The sequence below is a fragment of the Tinamus guttatus genome, unplaced genomic scaffold (genome assembly GCF_059628265.1).
Source record: "Tinamus guttatus ecotype Peru unplaced genomic scaffold, ASM5962826v1 Tinamus_guttatus_pri_ptg000044l, whole genome shotgun sequence".
NCBI lineage: Eukaryota > Metazoa > Chordata > Aves > Tinamiformes > Tinamidae > Tinamus > Tinamus guttatus.
Window position 1 is genome coordinate 3,559,105 of NW_028288578.1, and position 22,378 is coordinate 3,581,482.

The window sequence follows — 22,378 nt, forward strand, 5'->3', positions numbered from 1 at the left end:
CGGCACCACCAGTGACCTGTAACAGATGGGCAGCTTTTCCTGCAGCAGAGGGATCCCAGCTCCACAGGACTACAACCAACCAGTTGTTCACAGAGGAATTTATAGTATGGAGAAGATTTGTTTCTTCCCTGCAAAGCTGCTCACCACCTGATAGGATCACAGGAAAACTCAGGTTGGAAAAGACCTCAGGAAGCCATTCAGGAATCTAGTCCGGTCTCCTGCAGGTCAGCAAGGAGGGCAGAGCAGGTTACGCACAGCTTCATCCCGCCTGGTCTTACAAACCTCCAAGGATGCAGACTAGGCACCTCAACACTCCTTCCAGCAAACGTCTTCAAAGCTTGAGCGTAACAAATCAGCCTCCCTGCTTTGATATTCCCTTTCTTCCACGAGCTCCTGGCTGTCAGAGAGGGAGCTGTGTGAAATGTAGGTCACGTGCAGAAAACAAGGGCATGATTGTGTGAAGTTCTGAAGAGATTTACATGTCAGAAATCAAGTCTTCATTTTCTAATGCACAAAACATGCAGCTTCCCTTAACAGGCATCCCTTAACAGGCAAGAAAAGGCTGCAAAACATCACTAAGCCCATGTACAGTCTCTCAGGACACACTTCATAGAGTGAACATACATTTACTTCCCTTCCTTTGTTAAGTGAGCCGGATACTGAATAAAATGGATGATTGCCCTTCAGTCTTACAGAACCACATGGTACAAACTAATACAGAAAGAAAACATACAGACCAAGAGCTTCACAGGAGACCTATCGTATTACAAACCCAGTCTGATCTTTCAAAACCAGTGTGCACTGTTTATTGGACAGAGCAGACCTGCTTCAGCTGGGAAATCCCTCACTCGAGGAGCCAACTCTCATGAGTCACTTCTGCAGACGGAGACCTGGCACCTGCAGCACTTGAAGCTGGCAGTGCTGGAGAAGCTGCAGACTGGAGCCCAGCCGTTGCCAGCAGAGATCTGCAGGACATGGCCCAGAAACGCCCCAGACGGAGCTGCACGCCAAGGGTGAGCAGCAGTGGGCTCCCAAAGGCAGGCGAAGCACCGCTCGCCGTGACGTGCAGCCCTGGCAGGCTGCATCACTCCAGCCAAGGTGCAGCACCTTTAGCCCGAGGTATTTAGTGCACGCTTAAGGACAGAGCTAGGATGGGACACTGATGCCGTGTGTCTGTATGAGCAACACTGGGGTGCTCCTCTGCTTGCTGCGGAGCTGGCGACATAAATTGTCCATGTCCATTATGAGGGGAGGGCTGGGAAGTCCGCAAAAGTAGCAAGCATGTCTTTACCTGAACAGCAGAGCCTAACACAACACTAGAGAGACACAGAGCTTGCTTTTTACCCTAGCTCCCCCAATATCCTAGCGTCTTGCTTTGCATAAGACAAGTCCTCTCCTTCGGGCCTTTCCCAAGAGACCCAGATGGCAACAGGATTCTTTGGCCACCTCGAATTGAAGCGCCCTTTTCCCCGTCAGCGCAGTGCTGTGATTGCTGCGATGTGGGGCCGTGGGGAGCGCGTGGGTCGCGCCGGAAGGGAAGGGGATGGCCAGGCTGCCGCCCGCAGCAGATGCTGCTGCCGATGGTTTTACTCCCGATACTGCACAATTAATAGATTGATGGGATTCACAAAAAGGAGGCAAAAAACCGCACTGGGCATCAGCGGGGAGGTGGTAACGGGCTCCTCTGGCCCAGCCTTCTTCTTGGCCACACGTGGGGGCACCTGTTGGACCCCGGCAGCAGCCAAGCACCTCCTCACCAGCAGCCACCCTGAGGTCTCACTCAGCACCAGAGGTGCATTTCTGCACCTGAAGTGTTGATGATCTCCTAAAACAGCAGGACGAAGTGAAGGGAGACAAACCTTTCCACGACTGAGACTTCCTTGTAGCATTTCTTATTTTCTCCTGTTTCTGCTTTTTGCTGTCATTTACATATTACACATATTATTACTCCCCAACAAATTAGGGCCAGAACTCTACAGATTGCTTAATCAAAATCAGCTCTGCTCTATGTGGCGAACAGCAGCCCAGGTCACTGAAAGCGAGAGGAGGGTGAAGCAGCGGCTCACGTCTCGCCTCCGCCCGGCATCACTTTGCTTTCGAGCAGGTTCACCTCCTGGCACTCAATTGCTGCCTCTCCAGGCTCACAGCACAGGCAGGGAGCAGTTAATTAAAATATCTCCTCTCTGTTTCTTTCTCTTCCTTTCCCTTTTTCAATTCAGACAACCCTTTTCTATTAATCTCCTATGTTACGCACCTTTCTTCTATCAAACCTACATTAAAAATTCATGGAGGTTCACGCCATAAACTGTCAGCGGTGCATTAAAATGTAAAATAAACACACGCATCCCTTCGGGGCAGCACGCGGGTTCACCGGGCTCTCTGAGAAACAGCCAGGCAAAGCTGATTGCTCCCTCGAGACGGGTCTCCGCAGCCCCAGGCAGCTCTGCCGGCCCGGTCCCTGCAAGGGACACAAACGCGGGTCGCAAACGCGGATCGCAGCGGCCCCGCACCTAGGCTGCCTCACGGAGCCTTTCGTCTTCTCCCGCTCCGAGGAGCTGCGCCAAAGGAGCCGGGATTGCGGTTTTACTGCAGTGGAAGAAGCTCGGGAAGACAGGAGAATGGGAAGCTGACCTAGGCCAAAAGAGGAAAATTGAAATTCATGCTAAAGAGGGTTTCATCTCTCGTTGGGAAACTTCAATGGTGACTTTGATCTGTGGCTTATCCAAGGAGCTGATGCGACTCTATGCGGAGAGGAGGAAGGAGCCGTGGCAGGAGCTCAACGCGCGCTGCAGCGCCCGCTCAGCGCCGGGCACAGAATATGCCGGGGTCGCAGGCCGCGCGGCTGTTAAATCTGCTCACCCCTGGCCAGGCTGTACGCCGAGGGCCGGCTGCCAGCAGACCTGACAATCCCCACCTGCTCCGAGCGCCGCCATGACGAATGCCGAGGAGGAGGGGTCCTGGTGAGGGAGGATGACCGGACCCAGGCACCCAAATGCCCTGAGCCCGGCGTTCTGCAGCCAGTTAAGAGCTGGGAGCTGAAAGATGAGGAAATCCTTGCGGCCGTCAGGCCCTTTCACCTTCAGACGACCAAAGACACCTTGAAGTAACGAAAGGGAATATATAACCAGCCTGAATCTGACACATTGAGACGCCACATGAAATGCCCTTTAAAGCAACTTCTCTCCCCAGCTGCTGGACCTGGGCTCCTGAAACAAGTCCCGTCGCTCCGACAGGAGGTTCAGCAACTGGGGGGCTCCTCGGAGGCATCAAGCTGCAGCTGCTGACCCTGGACTGCCTCTTGGAGCGACTGCATCTGATCGGTTAAATGAAGAGAAGAAAAGAAGAGTCGTCACCTAGGATTTACATTAGTATCACAGGTCTCCAACTTTGTGCCTTTTACATATAAGACTTTGCTTTAGAGTTATTTACATGCATTTTCCTACTTAGCAGTGAGTTCATCTGGGAGGGAAATCAGCAGCACCTAATTACAAGTTGGGGAAAACCAAGAGCGCTGAGGAGGTGCTTCCTCCTCCTCCGTGAAATTAAAGGGATGTTATCAGTTAACAAAGAGAGGCCTTGGTTGCTAAAGTCCTGGCTAAAGAGAGAAGACTCTAAGCGTGCTTCTCCCAGCGTGTCCGGAGGTTGCTGCTTCCATTTCAGACCTGAGGAAAGGATGAAAAGCTCAAAAGCTCTTTCCAAATCTGCAAGCTGGTCTAACGAAAGCACAATTTGCGCCTGCAAACTGTGCTTTGCCAGCAACGAAAAGCAGAGTTCAAGTGCTCACTGGAAATCCCCGAAGGGAAAGCCACGGCAAGACGCCGCGGTGGCCCGGCCTGCCCCCGCGAGGGCACGGGAGGTCTGAGGCGCGCGGCTCGCGTGCGCAAGGGCCGCCCCGGCCGCGCGGCCCGCGGCTCCGCAGCTGGGAGAGCCCGGCAGAGCCGAGCGCGGCCCCGTCTCGCCGGAACGAGCTCCTCCGGCAGAGTCCCCTCCAACATCTGCTCCCTCAGCTCTCCCTTCAGCTTTCTAACTTGATTTTTAAGACGCACTTGCAAAGCACAAGCGATCTGTTAAACTGTACAAACAAGAATTTTTGCAACAATTTTCTTTCGTGACAGCCTCAGCTGCAGAAGACATGCATCACTTCTCCTCTGTGGCAGGCACACAGCGATATTAAGTGTCCTAAGCCATGGAGGACATCTGTGGCATAGCCAAGGACATGACCCATGTCCTTCAGCAACGTCTCCCCATGAGATATCTCACAGCCACGGCAAACTCTCCTCCTTACAGGAGAGAGCAAGCTTCACTTTGCCAGCGAAGCCGAGCGCCTTTCCAGAGCTCCATATTGCTGCCGACGTGACCTCTTCAAGGGTTTTGGTACGCTCTGAATTACCAGTTTGTTTCCAAACATTTCTTTGACTAGCACTCATCTGCACTGACTTTTCCTGACAGAATTGTCAGATTTGTCTGTCTGCTTTGGGTTTTGTTTTGCTTTGTTTTAACAAGCAGCAAGATGCTCTTGGGAGACACAAGACCTTGGGTGGCACCTACATACATGTCATTTTCCAGTGAAGGCCATTTGCACATTCCCCAAAAAGACACTTGACGTCAGTCTGTCTTGGTGTTTCTGGGAATTAAGCCTCAGGGGCCATATTCCACCCCTACGAAACGTTGCTGAAGCCCATGAATAATTTCGGCCTTAGAGCTCTCCATGCAAGATTGGATGCAGATGTCACTATGACATCCTATGGCGTCTTCTTTGGTTTGAATGTAGCTTTTACAACCCTCACCCTAAGTCAGAGTTATGTGCCTCAAGCAGGCCCTAATAAATGTGGTCACAGACAGAGCTAGGAAAATACTCCCTGAGAAATATGAAAATGGGAAAAACTTCCCGGACTGGGAAACCTTGGAGCAATCTGGAGTCTCTCCAGCGAGGCAGATACTGTCCTGCAATCCCTGGTGCTCAAAAACTGTAGATACATCTGAATTATTAATGGTTCTTCTTGTGAATGAGGTTCAGCCCTGAATGAGGTTCAGCAACTCATCATGCCCTGATGAAAACGTCGTGCAAACTCGCACTTACTGCTGATCCCTGGTCTCGCTCCCATGGGACAGGGCAGCTGCCGCCCCCAAAATTACCACGTGCAGGTGGGACGGTCTAGGAAGGAGCAGTAATTTCGCTACTGTCTTTGCCATGGAAAGAGGAGCAGTGGGAGATTATGCTGGGGGTATGCAAAGACTTCTGACAAAGTCACTTGCGCTGCAACTCGGCTTTAAAACAGACGTAAGGAAAATATATACTGCCTAAGGGCTGTTTTCCAGAACTTGGCCCGGCTCCAGGTTGCATACTGTTACTACAACTGCCTGGAGAAACAGGAATCTGATATTTGCACCTGCAAGCTCCACATTTGTAAGTGCAATACAACACACGGCTACAACATCCCTAGGAAGGAACACTATACATTCCCCTCAACGTGTTCATTTTCTAATAGCTCAGACCTGTAATGTAAATAAACCAGATCAAATGACACATGGAAAACCCAGCAGGATTCAAATCTCACAATCCCTAACAATCCAAGAGAAAACAAGCAACGGCTCTTCAAGAGTCAGGATCAACAACCTGACAAATCCACTCAAAGGCTCAATATTCTCAGCAGCAAAACCATTTGTTTGCTTCTTCTGTTTGCAGGAAACGAGGAGAGACAACAATAGAAGAGTAACAGATTGGTGGTAACTTTGGCTAATATTAGTAGTTTCGTGCCTAATGTTGTGAGGGTGGCCAGGAGGGAAATGCAATGCTGCTCCGTGCTCCTGACAAGGGAATTGCAGATGTAGTAACACACCTGATCATTCTGCTTTGCAGCGAACAGCAGGCAAAATAAAGCAACTACTTTGGCTCTGCCACATTTATCATCCTTATTAGAAGTTGGCCACATTTTATGACACTTGCACGTGTGATCCAGCTACTTAAAATCAAGTCAATGCTTGCGCCTTCTCTCCTCTCCCTACTCTAACCAGTAAGTTGCAAAGTGAAAAAAAGTAAAAAATATTCCGTATAGTTAAAATAAACACTGAGGTCTGCTTTCCTGGAAGGCTAAAAATACCAGAATTAAAATGTGTAGTGCCTTCCAGGCAGCTCAGAAGAATAAACTGTCAATGGCAATGCACAGAGCGGGGATCATTCAGGATTTCTCCAAAGGCTTCATCCAGCATTTCTGGCTCCTTGCTTGGTTTTATTGTTCATTTTGTTTTTAGCAAAGTCATGGTATATTTTGGAGTAAAAACTGTTTTCTGGGATTATATCAAAACATTCCTCCCTCTGACCTTGCGTTCATTATCCTGAATTCTTTAACCACTTTAGACACCAGAAATAGAAATGGAAAACAAAAAGTAATAATTGGTACGTCACAGTAGAAAAAATACATGTGAAAAAGAGTATCTGTATCATAACATACATCACTGGAGGGCATTCTAATACCAAACCAATAGGAATGGTATAGAAACCCGAACTGAATAAAGCGGGCAGCAGCACAGCAGGAACCTTCAGGATGGTAAAAAATGCAGGTCCTTATCCTTAATGCTGCTTAGACGCCCCAGTGCACTGATGTCTTTGGGCATTCCTGGTCCACGGACCGGAGAAGGACCTTTCTCCACAGCTCTGCACTAGGTGCTCTCCGAAGAAATTGCACCCGCGACTCCGGATGACGGATTTGCCAGGAAACTTGCTTTTTCAGACCACGGAATCAGAGGGCAGGGAATTGTAAGGGATCGCACACAAAAGCATTCTGAGAAACGTCTCCGAAGCCAGGATCGTTTCAGACTGAACAGCAGGTCCATCCTCGCATCCAAGTCTGTTGCGGCGGAGCGGTGCCAAACAAGTGTCTCTGAGCGCTGCCAGCGAGCGGGAGCGCGCGGGCTCCGCGCCGCCTCGGGCGAAGCGCTCAGGTTAAGAGTTAGGCATCGGGCACGCGGTGCCTCCGCTGGAGCGCAACCCTCCTCGCCAACCACCGCGTGCTGTCAAATCCCTTTGTAGGCTGCAATATTAAATATGAGGATCCTGGGGATGTGAAGTGAATAGGCGCAACATGGAAATTATGACGCATGCCACAATATTCTTTAACCTATTAACAACTATGTCCAAGTTCACTTATTCTGGGCTCTCTAATCATCAAGGCAAGAAGACATCAACAGCTACTGTGTCACACTGACACGGCCTTGAATGGCAAGCGTGGTTCAAAGGTCCGCAGGGAACACAGAAAGGCTTTGTCTTCCGATGGGAAGAACAAAGCTACCATGTGGTACAGCATCACACATGCAATTAGTCATGAACGTTAATACAGGAGAAGCAGATGGTAGAACCAGTGTCAACATTTCTAGTGGGCACATTTCCCCTTACTCCAGGGCTCCTGTGAAGCGATGTCATGGGTGAGCTCTCGGCAGGTTGCCGATATTCCGGACCACACCATGGAGCAGCAGGGCCTTTTTATCCACCCCCTGGAGGTCCTACACGCTCCCATCTCCACTGAGGCACCTCCCATCGTTCAGGCACCTTCTCTTCTCCAGGTGCCCCTTAGGGTGCCACTATCATCCTCATTTCCATGTGGATGGAAACTGAGACAGAGAGACACAAGAGCCCTGACCCTGCTTGTGCAGGGAGATGGAGGCACCGTCAACCACGTAGGTTATTAGGTGCTGAACCAATCAGCACTACAGCTCAACTGCAGCATGTTTCCCTCCAAAATATTTTGTACATTTGCAAAGAGCAAATGCTCGTTGCTCAGCCAAGAACAAAAGGCTACAGACTGCAGTGAGCGCACAGGACAAGCACAACGCAAACCAGGGGAATTGCACAGAGGAACCCAAGACTGGCAGCTCCACCGTTATGATGGCTGTGAGGCAACAGCTTTGCGAAACTCCTCCACCAGCTCTTAACTGGAGCCTCCTCTGCGGTTATTCTCGAGCAGTTCTGCCCAGCTCCCTCGCTCGGGAGCTCGTGGGTTTCTGTGGGTGCTGGGTGAGGATGGCAGAGCTGCCAGCTCTGTAAGTCACTTGAATAAAAATGAACGGACACCCCTCAGTTAGTCCAACGGCACGTACAACCCAGCCTCTACAGCCGCTCAACCTAATCTTTTTTTTTTTAAAGCTCCTGGCAACCCATTCATTAAAATATGTTATTTACAGCTTGCAAAGCGTTGAAACCATGGGATGCAGCACATGGAATTTCCGCAATTACCTATATTCAACCTTTGCAACAACCCCCGATCTGGCTCCTGTGCTCCTCGGCTCCCCGGCTCCATAGGTCCCCTCACCACGGCCAGGCCGTTCAACCCGCTTCTGCTGCCATGGAAATGAAGGGGAGGCAACAAAGCGACCTTGATTCTCCCACTGGAGACGGAGGAGCAGCAAAGGGAGAGCGCAGAAAGGCCCCAACAAAGAAAAACCAGTTTGCCTGCTGCCTCTAAACACAAACAAGCCCCCCCTTTATGCAAGGGGGTGCTGATGAATAGTTCTCCCCTCATTTAGAAAATCAAGACCTTTTAGGCCAAGCAGGGCTAGGTGGATGGGCCAGCTCCTTCAGTCCCATGTAGCAGCCCACAGCTAGTGGCTCACAGAGAAACATCACTAACAGGGTGATCTGCAGCCAAAAGCAGCCCCAGAGGGAGGAACTGATGGCTTGACTTATTTAATAAGCTATCCCCATGTCACTCCTATGGCAGCATCAGCTGCAGACAGATCTTTTCTATATTTGAAAGACTTTTTCATTTTTACTCCATTAATGAGTAGTCACGCTCATCAGCAATTCCCTTGACTTTGTAGGAAGAAAGAATTTTAAAATATATATTAGAAGGTAGGACTGACAAGCATTAAAAAAGTCTGCCAGGTCTTTGAACCGATTTCCAAAGATGTTTTATAGGAATAAAGGGAAAATAAAGTTGTACGGAATTGTGAACTTTTTCTTGCTTAAGGAGTCCCACATGGACAGCGCTGCCAGATCAAGTGCCGTAAGCCCAAGACATCCACACACATAATGCTCCTTGTGCCCCCCACATGCATTTCTTTCCTTCTTTCCTTTCTGAGGCCACTGACTTTCCTATGTAAAACCTACAGAAAACATCGTTAGTGAGACATAAAAAGGCGAAACCTCTGTGAAAGAAAGCCCCTATCAAAGCGCGACAGCTTTCCTCCAGCAATACAAAAGTGGATTTGGGGCATATCCCCCCGAGGTCCAGTCACGAAAGGCAAGAAGAGCAGAGGCAGAGCAAGCATTTCTTGCAGACACAGCCTTGAAAGTTTCCATTCATAATTCCCAAGCACCCAACCTGCCTGCCCATGCCCTCGGCCGCCGTGGACTGGCTCATCTGCTCCGAGGTCGGGTCAGCTACCTTAAAGCGCCTCAGCTCCCCAAGCCTCCTTCACCACCAGGTATTGCTCGAGTTCATTGGCCTTATTTTTGTCTGGTTTTAAATGGGCAATAAAAGAGGTGCTTTTTTCACCGGAATCCTGGGAACACAGAAGCTTGTACCAATATCTAGCACCTGATTAAGTCTTTTGTCACTGTGATTTTTGTAAGAACGGCTATGAATGGAGTTATAAGAGACCAATGGCCATGAAAATCACTCCAAGATAATGGTATTATTATTATTATAATATTATCTTGCTTTTCCAGCAGTCTCCATTCTCTGCTGGTCCTCCCAGCAGAGAAAGCACCAAGGCTTTCCATCCAGAGCAGCCAGAAGCAGATGCCAGGCACTTTTTAACCAGTCAGTAACATCTGCCTGTTTTTTCCAAAAGGGGAGTTAGGAAAAGCTGGCTCCATCAGACCTCTCTACCTTGCTGGGTCACCCCCACACCAGGACCATTAACCCATGTTGCAATTTCAACTCTTCAGTGGGAATTTTTTTTAAAGTTCTCTCTACATCTGTGACCACACAAAATAAAGTGAAAGGTCCCCATAGTGGCTGCCACTGTCAGAATCATGACCGCTGAGCAGCACTGGAATTAAACCTCCCCCACAGATGGTTTCCAGTCACCTAAGTGTCACCAGGACAACTCTAGGCACGAGAATATAAATTACCTTTAGGGTACCGGGGTGCAGCCCGGCGCCTACCGGCTTTGCATGCAAATTCCAATCACCACCATTTCAATGGCACTGTGTAAACAGCAGGAACTATTAAACCATCACGGGAGTCAATGGTACCACAGTCGGGAAAAATGTTACTGGAGGCAGCAACAAACCAGAGCAAAAGGAGGAGGAGATGCACACATTAAAAAGTTCAGCCCTGCAATTCACGCATGCCCGGCGCCAGGATCTCATTTCCTAGGAAACGTCACTTTTTTTTCCCCTTGACTTCTTCTTGCCTTGGGCATTGACTGTAAACACGAGCTGGTGTTGGGGCAAAACTTCACGTCAGCTTTGGGCACTCACAGATGCCCTGTAATGAGCAGCACTGGAGCTGTGGCTTTCAGTGATTTAATTTCTGCCGTCTGCAAAAAATAAAATAAAACAAATTCTTCTGCCTTTGGCAGTGATGTGTGAGGCAGTCTTAAAACTCAGAGTATTAAAGAAATGCTTTGGATGCGCAAAGTGTTCTGCAAAGAAGCTGATAAACCAAGCACAGCAGTAGCTACGTTACTGGTTTTCAATACTGAAAAAAATAAGTTAAGCAAATAACTTCAGCAAATATAACCAAAAGGATTCAAGCAACACAACCAGCAATTTTTAATGGTATGGCATCTTGGAGATTAAAATCTGAGAGTGAAGGGCAAAAAACAAGCCAAAATTGTGCTCTGCATTAAAGCTCATATATGGAGTAAGTAAAATTTATTACTAGGCTTCACATCAAGACTCTTTAAACAAGACAGGAGGCCTGGACCCTTGGGCACCCCTGTGCAGATCCCAGAGGCGAAGGCCACCCGGCTCCTGCAGCCCACGGGGCCGCGCGGGCAGCTCTGAGGTGCTCGTGCACCTCTCGTTTGTCTCTCACACTGACCCTTCGGCAAGTGCCTGGCTACGCGAGACTTCACTGAGGGAAAAACCAGGCCCGAGCTGCTCTACTGCTGTTGTGAACCAAAGCAAGGCAATGAGAATCCCGTATCTCCATCCTGCCTTTCTTTTTGATAAAGTCAACTCTACCAAATTAATAGAGGGCACTTTTCAAGTAAATATTCTCATTCTCCTGCCAGCTTAAGTTCCTGTTCAATAACTCATATGACCAGACAAGGGCATCCGTTAGGGGATGGCAATCACTTAAATCCCAGAAGAGATTAGTTCAAAATGAAGAGAACTCTCCTCAGCGCCTCTGGATTTAACAAAACCCTTTTTGTGGTATATGCATATCCACAAAACTACTCCAATGTTTTGCTGAGTACACCAAATACATTTCTGGCTGGCCCCAAGACAACAGAATCTGCTAATCAGAGAAGGCTCCAAGAAATCGTGACATGTTGTCACCAGCAAATCTTGGGTCTTTGTATCATAGTCATGTCAAAGCCTCTCCAGAGAGACTGAAAACCAGTTTTCAGTGAAAACCCAGCTCTAGGGATGCTCAGCTTGGCGGTGAAGGAAACAGGTTAAACTTCCCCAAATCCTGTGAAAACTGCAGCCTTTGCCAGTTGTGTGAGGAGTCAGGAGTGCCAGTTGACCCACCTTGCGCAGGGCCACCTCAGTGGTAAAAGTGGTTCTGGAGGACACTTGGGTTTGAGGGAGATCTTGGGACAACTTAGGAGGAAGATAGAAGAGGGATCTTAACTACAACCCTTAGCACTAGGAGCATCATCTGGAGGGCAATTTAGGGCAAGGACAGGAAAGAGATTCACAACAGAATCTCTCTCTCACGTGCCTAATTCCAATGGTAGGTGAGCTGAATGGGCAAATCCAGCACTACCTCCAGTCTGTGGCTTATCTCATATGAAGCACAGAGGCTTGGAGAGATGCATAGAGCATGGGGCTTTCAGAACAAATTTGCTGAGCAACCCCCCTTTCCTTGATGGCAGTGTTATGATTAAGAAATAATAAAAAGCTTCATTTTTTAAAGTGAGATAGAGAGCTCCAAATCCCCGAGAGATCTCTCCAGCTATCCATCACAGCTGCCAGAAGCTGCCCATTAAGTTGGCAGCCTCTAGCACAGGCAGGTGCAATTGCCGTGCGGGGCTTTCAAGGGGCTGAACAATATCTCCATCAGCAGGATATTCCAAACCTGCCAACAGCTCTCACCATTTTTCCATCTTTTATCAATCTGGCAGCCAACTGGGGAGCTTAGAGAAGCCTCAAAACTTCGCTCAGCCTTTCAGTCTCATGAGCAACTTGCCTCTCCCTGCCTCCCTCCCCATTTCAACCCTCGTTCTGAGTTTAGCCCCAGCAGCACAGTCTGACCGTGCCGCAGGCTTTGACTGATGCTCTCCCGTTTCCCAGCTCCACAGCACGGCACCGTGCCGGCTAAATGGGGAGTGTGGAGCTCCTGTGCCTGGTCAGGCTCTGTGGCAGCTCCCGGGCAGCAGGTGAAGCACAGGGCCCCAAACCACCCTCTGCTACCTGGGGAAAAGGTCCAGGCATCAGACCTGTCTTCAGAAACCCCAAGCGCTTCGTTGAGGGAGTGACTTCCATGGGCTGGCAAGAGCTGGGAAGAGGGAAGACTTTGGAGAACAGCAATTTGCACTGTGCTCCTTAAGCTTCATGCAACTCCGATGCAGGACGTGACAAAGCCACACTTCTGCTACGTCTTCAGTAACTATTTATGCAGAAACAAGTGCTGAAGGCTGGCAATTCGTGACTGAATTCCCAACCCATAGCTCCCACCGAGCTTTTTTGCAGCTCCTTCTGCCCAGATGACAGGCATTTACAATTTAAGATGCTGCACAGCTTCTCCCTTGCTTGCTCAGCAGTCCCAGACCATAAATCAGAAGGCTCTGCAGTTCTAAGCAGCAAACATGTGGTCCTTCAGTAATTAGTGACAATCCTTCATAAAGTTACTGAAGCACTAAAATTAAAATCAAAAATAAAAATAATGGTTTCAACATTGCCTTGAATAAAATAAAATCTGCGTTAAGAGCATGTCTCCTATTCCAGGCAACCCAGCAATGGTGTTCAGTGGTGGGTGATGTTGAGACATGGAAGAATCACCTCTTCTCCTCCACGGGTGACTCTGCTGCTCCCTGAGCACCTGACCGGCACCACGGCGGAGCAAAGAGGCTCCTCGGCTCATTCCCTCTGCAATTCCATACAGGAAAACAGCCCGGGGTCCTTCACCTCCTGCTCAGGGCTTGAGAACGACAGCAAGAGCAAGCGAGGCGATGGAGCAGCACAACACCCAGCTGAGCCTCCTGCAAGAGGGAAGGGTTTTTCCTAGAAATCCTGTTTCACGCCACAGCAGGAAGCTGCTGGTGCTGCACACACTCAGTCAAGGTGACTTCTAATACCGGGAGCCCAACAGGGTCGGCGCCACGGCGCAACCTCCAAACCTGGCCCTGCTCCACGGCAGCGGCATGAATGCGACCGACGTCAGTACCAGCAGGAACCAATGCACAAAAGCACCAGGGGTTTCTTGCAAGCTCACAAATAAAGGCGAGACTCAGCAGAATCAAGTAAAAAGCTCATTCTGGAAAGTTAAAAGGGCATGAAAGGATCTTCGGGCTCCCCACTGAGCGGCAGCCACAAGGCGCAGCTGCTGGGCGGAGAAGCTGGGTGACGTAGTCTATCCCATCCCTCCCTCCTATTCCAAGACTGCCTCTTCCCAAAAACAGAAGATGGAAATAAAGAAAATCACTCCCCTTGGAAAGCCTACAGTCATCTTATGGCAAATTCCTACAGTGCTCTTGCACATTAAGATATAAATATTGTTCAACCCACTCAGTCTGGGGCACTGGGCTTTGGGAGGCTCAGGCTAACCGGTAGATCTCGGAGGTTTCAGTTTACCCACACATCTCTCCCTCTGGCAAAGGAAAGACTGTCGGCAGTAGAGAAACATGGAAAGGGAAGGGGTACGCAGGCACATGAGAGAGAACTGTGCACCAGCTTGGATGCTCTCCACTTTTCATCCATTTCCCTAGCTGCTATGGACAAAAATCAAGCACAAAACAGAAGATGCTGTTAGCAATCACCAAACAAGCATCCCGGGACACTCACTCTTGTCACAATTCATCATGAAGCAAATTATTAATGGAGGATAGATGTCCAAAAATTAAGTGACATGAAGGAAGGAGCAGCTACTATCGGAAAACTTAGAAGAGGAAGGTTTCTCCGGTTATTGCGAGTTTAAGGGCACTTGCTCCATCCTTCTCCTCATCCCCTATTTCTTTGGCTCAGGCCAAACTCGCTTGCACAGTTGCGAGCGCTTCACTTTACTCGTGAGGTCAGCAAGCTCCTGTCACGCAGTTCAGCTCACAAGTGAATTTAAATGGGTCAGAACCGCAAGGAAGGTGTAGAAATGAGAACAGGCCGAATGTCCCTGGGAACAGAAGTAACAGGGGGGACTCGTGGTGTAGCAGTGTCTTCGGGTGACCTCAATTATGTAACGGGGCTGCCTTGCACTCATTTTTTTTCCCTTTTCCATGGCAGAAACTAAGTCAAGGTTTGGTAACAGTCCAATAGTTTGCTAATATAAGCTGTCCCTTAGAAGCTCATGCCACTTTTCTTGGGAAACTCTAAGTCTCTCCTGCGCTAGCCTGATTCCAAGTCAATTTAAACACAGGCACAAGCTTTAGATCAAACCTCATCTTCCTCCCTCTAAACCATCCAAGGCCAAATGGATATGGGCAACTAATATTCATAACTAAAGGGGGCTGCTGCCTGCTTAACAACTCCTGTTCAAAATTAATATCTTGAGAAATCCTTGCTGACCTAAATCCAGCTCAGAAGACAAAATCTTCCCATTTCCCCAAGTCATGTTTTGCTTCCAAACCCAACCAGAAGATCTCTACCAACAGATTAACCTAAAACATTAAGTAGCACATTTTTAAGGAGCAGAACAATCCCAGTTCTGCAAACAGCTCAGCCTCAGGCCTGTCCTTAGAGACTCACTACTACCTAAAAACTGCTAACAACATTCAGGACACAAACACAAAGTTGCAAACCAAAGTATTTTTCCCCATAGCCAGCACTAGGTAACTATTTAAATTTGATTCCTTTAAACAGAAAACTGGAGAGTTTGCAGCCTAAGAAATGGTATTTCCATGTCCTCCTCAATCGCCTTGCGAAGGGAGGGACTATTCTCTGCTTTGCGCAAATTCATCCTTAAACAGGACGTTTATGCCAGTTTTTATTAGTCGTTTCCACTGCAGCTTTGGTTTCCCGGGGCGCTCTGCCAGGCTGCAGCATCTCTGTGCACGCAGGCAGCAGCGGGGCCGCGGGGCAGGTCTAAAAGCTGCTTCCCACAGGGACCCACCTCCGCGGCGCCTCGGCGCGCTCCGACGTCCCCGCCGGCTGCTCCGTGCTGCGGGATGACGGCCGAGGTGCCGCTGCTGCCCCGTTGGGCTTTGCCATCTATGTTTTGACAACCTAATAAATCAAGAGCATTGTATTTCAACGGTGACAGCGCTCCTAAGGCCCCCAGGCGCCTGTGTAGCACGGACCCTTTTCTTGAATGTGCCTGCTGGTAATTGGATGGATTCAAAAGGTCATAACTTGACCTGCATTTATTTTAATGCTAGTCATGTGTTATTAAAGCCTTTTAGGAATGGCCCTCTTGCTCCTGGCCCTCCCACAGGGCTGGGCAGCAAGCGCATGCTAAGGACGTGCTATATATTCCATGTCAAGGACAACACTTCAAAGTCAAGCACAGAAGAGGGAGATGCTAAATAAAGTGGTGCCTGATATTTCTAATTTAGCTTTAAAATTACCCTTTTTGCTTAAAATCTGTGTGCATTGGACAGCACTGCAATCTGACATTTTAATACATACAGTCCTTTTACCCTGAAGTTTTAAGGTGTGCTCAAAACCTTCCTGCACAAATTGCAAGCAGCAGGCAAGAAACCAGACCATCGCCAGCTCCGCATTCAGCAGCTTCTCATCTATTTTTCAGTGGCCGAAGCACTAAACTGTCTATTGAGATGGAATAAATCTGCCCTCACCTGAAATTTAGAGAGAAAAAAAGAAATCGATCCCCCCTCTTCCAGCTTTATGGGTCAGAGAGCCAACACCTGCCCTAGCTTTACACCATCCTGTGAAGGAATATTGATCTTAGCACAAGAGAAAGGGTGAAGAAGACAGAGACACATAAACAAACACTTCCTAAAGCACTAACTTTTTTTTTTTTCTTTCTTTTTCTTTTTTAAGGCTCCCTTTGACGACTACTACTAGTCCATTCCTATTATACTGCAGGATCTAATTCCAAACACGGCAGAAGGCAGCACAGTGAACCAGGTAAGAGTTTAACCAAACTGAGGGTGCCCCCTGTTCAGGCCCTGGGCAGTCTATTGAAACAGCAATGTATAGCTGTTCACAGGCACAAAATGCAGCAAGCTGCAGAAAAGGCCACACTGCTGTTTTTTTTTTTTTTTTTTTTTTTTTTTTGGGAGGCAGCACTGCATGCGCCTAAAAGGGGAACAACCAAGCAGAAGTGGTTGTTTGAGCCCTCCTGCTGGAAACCAATTTTTTAACACATGGTGCTTGTGCACACAAACTCATATACACTTGTGATGACCTTAACTATCCACCCTGAGTTATTTGGAAATGATGCAGCCCTTTGGCTGCTACAACTAGGCATCTAACAGGAATACACCTTCCTGGGCATCCTCCTGTGTTTCTGATCTGTCAACACTAACAACTTGTTTGGTAGCATCTGTTACGCAGTTGTTACTATCGTATTCCCAGTTTTTGCTTTGCAGTAGAAATACTGCAACACCAGCACTAGTTCTTGGAGGAACCTCCAAAAGAGAAAGAAAAAGCTGCAGGGATCTCGCTTCTCACCAACCTGCTTTTACCTCCTTGTGTTCCTGGGTAGAAGATTTACCGAGGAGTCAGGAAACATGTATGTGGTTGCTATTTATGATGCTCACACACTTGTTTCTGCTTACGGGTTCTGTGTTATTCAGCTTTCCCACCTAGAGGTGTTCTTTAAGGTTGAACGGGCAAGAAAGGCAACATTACGACCAAAGGACGCACCTCTATGATAACGCAGAGATATCCTCCACTGCTCTGTGGTAGATGTGCACTACTTTGCTTTTTTCTTGCTCAAAATTTGCTGAAACAGCATGATCACACTGATATATTCAGCTTTCACAACACCCTATTAAAAACTCTGTGGAGGTCTCACCAGTGACACCAGCAGGTCGCCCTCCGCCACACGGAAGGTCTGGCCTGATTTTGATCAGTACCAGGGAACAGAGGGGACACATTTACATTTAAAACCTACTTTTTAACAGAAACAGAACTGCAAGAAGTCTCGGTCTACTGCTAATGGCAGCAGGTATTTCAGTACCAAAGAAATCAGATTTCAATGGAAATCTGGGACAACTCAGGGATGCTGGCCCTAATGCTTCCTCTTGGCGAAGTTTCTGTCTGTGCCTATGTCAATTCTTTTCCAAGCGGTTTTCTCCCCGCTCCTTTAGGTTTAGCACACGCTGAATCTCCAAAGCCTTTTCTACCACATTTAGCTCTTTCCAAAGGAATCAGACTTTGCTCCAACCTCGCGGCAGTGCTGGTAATTCACAAAAGCACCAGCCCCGAGATCTGTATTTGCCGGGACAAGTTGGCTGCCAGGCTCCGCCGCAGAGACGCAGCCCATGGAGGGGGTCGCGCGTTGATGCCTCCTGCAGAAAGCTGTGCTGGCACCTTGTCATCCCCGGCAGCTGCAGCTTCCTCTGAAGCATTTCAGCTCCATGCTCCTCGGCTCCGCTGTCAAGGGCCGTAGAGGGGTATGGGCCAGTTGTGGCCGTGGGCAGCACTTCAAACAGACAAGCAAGACCTGAAGGCGGCTGTAGGCCATGTGCTGCATTTTGACCAACCTCTCACCCATTTGACATTGCAAAAGGGAGTTCTGCTTTTCAGAAAGAAAATGTTTCTGACAACAGTGATCAACTGGGAAGCATCTGGCATGTCTTCCCCTGCTACAATCTCATGGGAACAGTAGCTACCACTCAGTACCCTGACCTTTTGACTGGATTTTGCTTGAATTATTCTGGTAGGTTCACCTTTCCAACCCATCTTCTACATTAAGTTCATCTTAATTTATTGCCTGTTTCAATAATGTGTTCCTCGGTGACAACAGTCACTTACACAGATCAACGCAGCAGCACTTTTTTTCCTTTAGTTCAAATGCTTTTATATTTATCTGCCATTTGCGCACTATTTTGGAGTAAAATCTCTCACTCCAGATACTCCAGCTCTCACATAATGTTATGTTTCCTTCACATTTGCCTAGTAATATTTGGCAAGCAAAGAAAATAAAACCTTTATGATTCCATTTATTTTACTGTGCTTGGAATAAACAGACCTTGTCGCACCAGCTGAGCCACCCTGACAGGAGTCAGCACAAAGTCACGGCACTGCCTACTGCTGCTCTCTCACAGACCCCTTCCGAACGGGACAACCGAGGTTTCTCTACAGCCCAGAAGCTCCAAATCAACTTTATTTCTCAATCCCATTTGAGATTATGATTACCTGGGAACAGCCAACGTCACTGACAAAGTCTAAAAACTTTAATTCCAGTCCTTAGAGTATTCTCCATGTCTAAGATGTCCATTGAGACGATATATTGGATTGTTCCCTCTAACACATGGAGTATTCTGAGTAAAAGGTTAAGGGACACATTACCTTCGTAAGTGAGAGAGACTTCCACTTCCATGTTCTGGTAGGCAGTAGTACCAATTATGAATCCTTGTTCCCTTATAACACACCACATTCACTCGACTGTACTTGTAAGTCAGTAAAAATGATCATTAACATCTTGTAGCATGAAGTCCACCTTCATTTCTTTACTTCAGAGAAGGACCTAGTTTCAATGCTGCAAAATCAATTCCTAACTAAATGAAGGGAATAAGTGTGTTTCAAAGAGATGATCAGACTCCTCATGGATGCACACTGGGTCAAGGTTGGAGCCATATCTTTCCAACTCAGTTTAAAATATGACCACAGGAATTTATAGTAAGTGGAATACAAGGAAATTTGGGTCTGTTAGGGTGAGTATGCACATAGTCTCAGGCTGTACAGTGATACCCACTGAAAACTGCTGGGTTTTCGTTCCTTTTTAACATCCAGAAAGCATTCAGATTTTATTACCTATCCTCGAACAGTTAAGACTACATTTGCCCAACGAGGAGCACCTCAGCACCTGAAAAAGGCTAAGCAAGTTTATTTCTAGTGAAGCTTCACTAACTTTAGTGAATGTGGCTGTTATATCTAGATCTCACATTGGAAGAAGCACGAACAAGTGTGAATCCTGTATTCCGGGTCCCGGCAGCCTGAAGAGTCTCTGCTCCAATCTGGCTCTGATGTGACAACTTTAACTTCTCTCACTTAACTTCTCTCCTTGGTTTCCCATCTTTCATGTGGAACATGAATACCTACTTCATAGCCCTGCTAAAAAAAATCCATTATTTAAAGTTTGCACAGTGCTTTGAAGATGAAAAGGGCAATGTTTTGTCGCTAGCACAGCTTCAACAGAAAGTGGTGGTTTATTTTTGCTCAGGAAATCTCTGCCATTAGTTTTGTTTGAAGCGTATATTTATCTGAAGAAAAATCTCCTTGATATATATAAAAAGTATTGTATTTAATAACAAGCCTGCAAAAAAAAGATAAGAGGAAACATGGTGGAACAGGAACAGATCCCGGACATTCAATGTTGGCATGAGCAGAGAGTTGCATTGTCTCTCCCAAGCACCCTGGAGGTTGAGGAGATCCCTGGAGTGACCCTACGTGTCAATAACACAGATTGGAGCCAATAAATCCACTGAATCAAAACTCTGATGTTCCTATCAGAACATCAGGTTTAAGAAAAATCTGATTTCTGCTTAGTTCCCATCATTTCATGTTGAACGTAGTAACGTAGTATACCCTGCCTACAAAGTCAGGGCCTAAGCTAGTATCTAGGGAGAGATTCTACCTTGATGAGGTCTTACTGCTAAGTGGGTTGCAGTTCATCACAGCTGTGTCATTCTGCATTGCCAGATAACATCAGACAAGATGCACTTAGCCGAACGTGGCTGGCGGGATCTGGGCAGCTTTGCCTTGTGGGCCTCTTGCTGGTCCAAGCTCCTGAAGCCGCACGCAGGCTGGGACCTGGGGCAGCGGGGCTACACAGGCTCAGGCTTCGCTGCTGCTTCCGCACCCTGCCCAGCTCCTGCTGCGCACACAGTCCACTCTGCGGCACTCTCATAAAATGTGGCTTTCCTCCTCTTTCAGAGGAGGATTTCCTCTTTCTTTCTAAGGGGGTTGTTTCTGTTTTGTTTAATTTTCTGTAGCTGCTGGCATGTGTGAGGACAACAGCGTCCCAGTTACGAGGTTTAGAAGCCGGATTCATTCTGTTGTGATGGGTTGCTCAAGGGCTCTCTACATTTTTCCATTTCCTTGGCAGAGCTGCAAGCAGTACGTTGTCAGAAGACAAATTACAGAAGCATTTACCCAGTTCTGCTACTGTCGTTTGCTATTCAGCCTTGACCGAATTGGCATGATGCACTGAGTGCGCTCCACTGCTGGGACACTCTCCTTGGCACTGCAGAGAAACTCATCATCAGATTTTTGGACAAATGCACCATGCTAAACATCTCTAAATATACCAGACTACAATCCTAGTTTGTATAAACTAGCATGGCCTTGCAGAAATCAATGGAGCTGTTCACATCAGTGCTGCTGAGGATCCAGGCCTTGAGCGTCCTGTTAGGTGGAGGATACAAAATCTAAGACAGTATTGCAATAACTCTTCCTTCTTTTCCCATAAATATTTTTCCTCTGTCTCAGTAGCCAATTCTGCTGCTAATTTCAACCACGTTACTTTGAGAGCTTCTTTTAATGCCCCAGTTCATTCAAACATGCCCGGGTTACCTGGGGTAGAGGTACCTACTGCATAGGTTGAGAATGAGCATCTAAGCAACAGAGTCGTACAATTTCTGTAGTTATGAGTGGCAATAACAACTAAAAACAAAAACAAGCAAGTTTCTGCCTTTGGTTAGAAGAACCCAAGCACAGTTCAACCATACATGCCGTTTCTTTCTGGTTAGTAGTTCATTTATCCTGCCTGCACAATCAGCCTGGTCACCTCTACTGGCTGGGTCTCAAGTTGTCAGCTCCATCTTAAGTTTGAGTGACACTCACAGCTGGTAGCCCAAGTGCCCAAACTTGTTTATGGACTCGGATTGTCAAAGCAGAGCAGAAATCTCTTTTTCATTTGTTAAAACAAGTCCCTTCCAGCACTATGAGGTGCTTTTGAGAACCAGACATAGATGTTTAGGACTCCAACGAAGTACTTAAATGGAGCCCCAAACACGACTCGAGATAAAGGTTTGGGTGAAAAGCAAAATAAAAAGAACATTTATGGAGATGTAATGAATCAAATCCAGAAGAGAATGAGGCAGATGCAATTCTACTTATAGGAGCTGAGCTACGCTCTGTTGTACCAGCCTTGTGTTTGCACCCATGCAAAGAAATCCTATCAGGCACGCAGTCCTGACACAAGGAAAATATATTTTCTCAAATATTCGGCACTCTATTATTCACTTCAAAGCCTTTCCTAATATGCTATAAGGTCTTGGAAATTACTCTTGGAGCAGTTAAATTCATTAAATGGTTGGAATACTTTCCATTCTTTGCTTACACAATGAGTTTATTCCATGGTTTTGCTTTAATGAGTATTTGTATAAGGTATTAAGCTGACTTGTAATAGACAATTTAAAGAAAAAATATGTTGACTAAATCTACTTAAGTAAAGTGGGTTTCCGCACCAAACATGGAAACATAACACAATTCTACTTCTCACCACCACCACTTTGATGGATGATGTTATAACACAACAAGCATATTATGGAGGAGGAAAAGCCTCACATTAGCACAACACAGACATGTGGATAAGGGTTTTAAAAGCAGCAACATCGCGGTATCGGGAGGCCAAGACACAGAGTCTCACCTGCTGATATTAATAAAAACCAACCAAAAACCATCACCGCAGTTAGAAGAAGAAATAATCTAGTTGGGGATTCACGGGGATGCAAATGACTGCTGCGTTCTCCAGCGCTGAGTCCTGCTCTCACGCGGGGACAAGGCTGAGCTCATTTTAACGCTACCTCCTCTTCACTGCAGCCTCATCTTCACTCGCCCACCACAGCCCTACTCGCCAAGTCACTGTGCCCCATAATGCGCCAGCTGTCCTTGGGCAACAAGGTCCTATTTTCTTCATGGCTGTTCCTATGGGGGCCACCTCCATAAAAATTAACGATTATTAATAACCAGATGTGA

General features: G+C 47.5%; 1 protein-coding gene across 2 annotated transcripts in view; it reads right to left on the minus strand.

The window, feature by feature from the left end:
* LRP8 (LDL receptor related protein 8) overlaps positions 1-22,378 on the minus strand; it is a 134,786-nt gene that overhangs the window by 49,485 nt on the left and 62,923 nt on the right. The gene's annotated exons all lie outside the window — the stretch shown is intronic.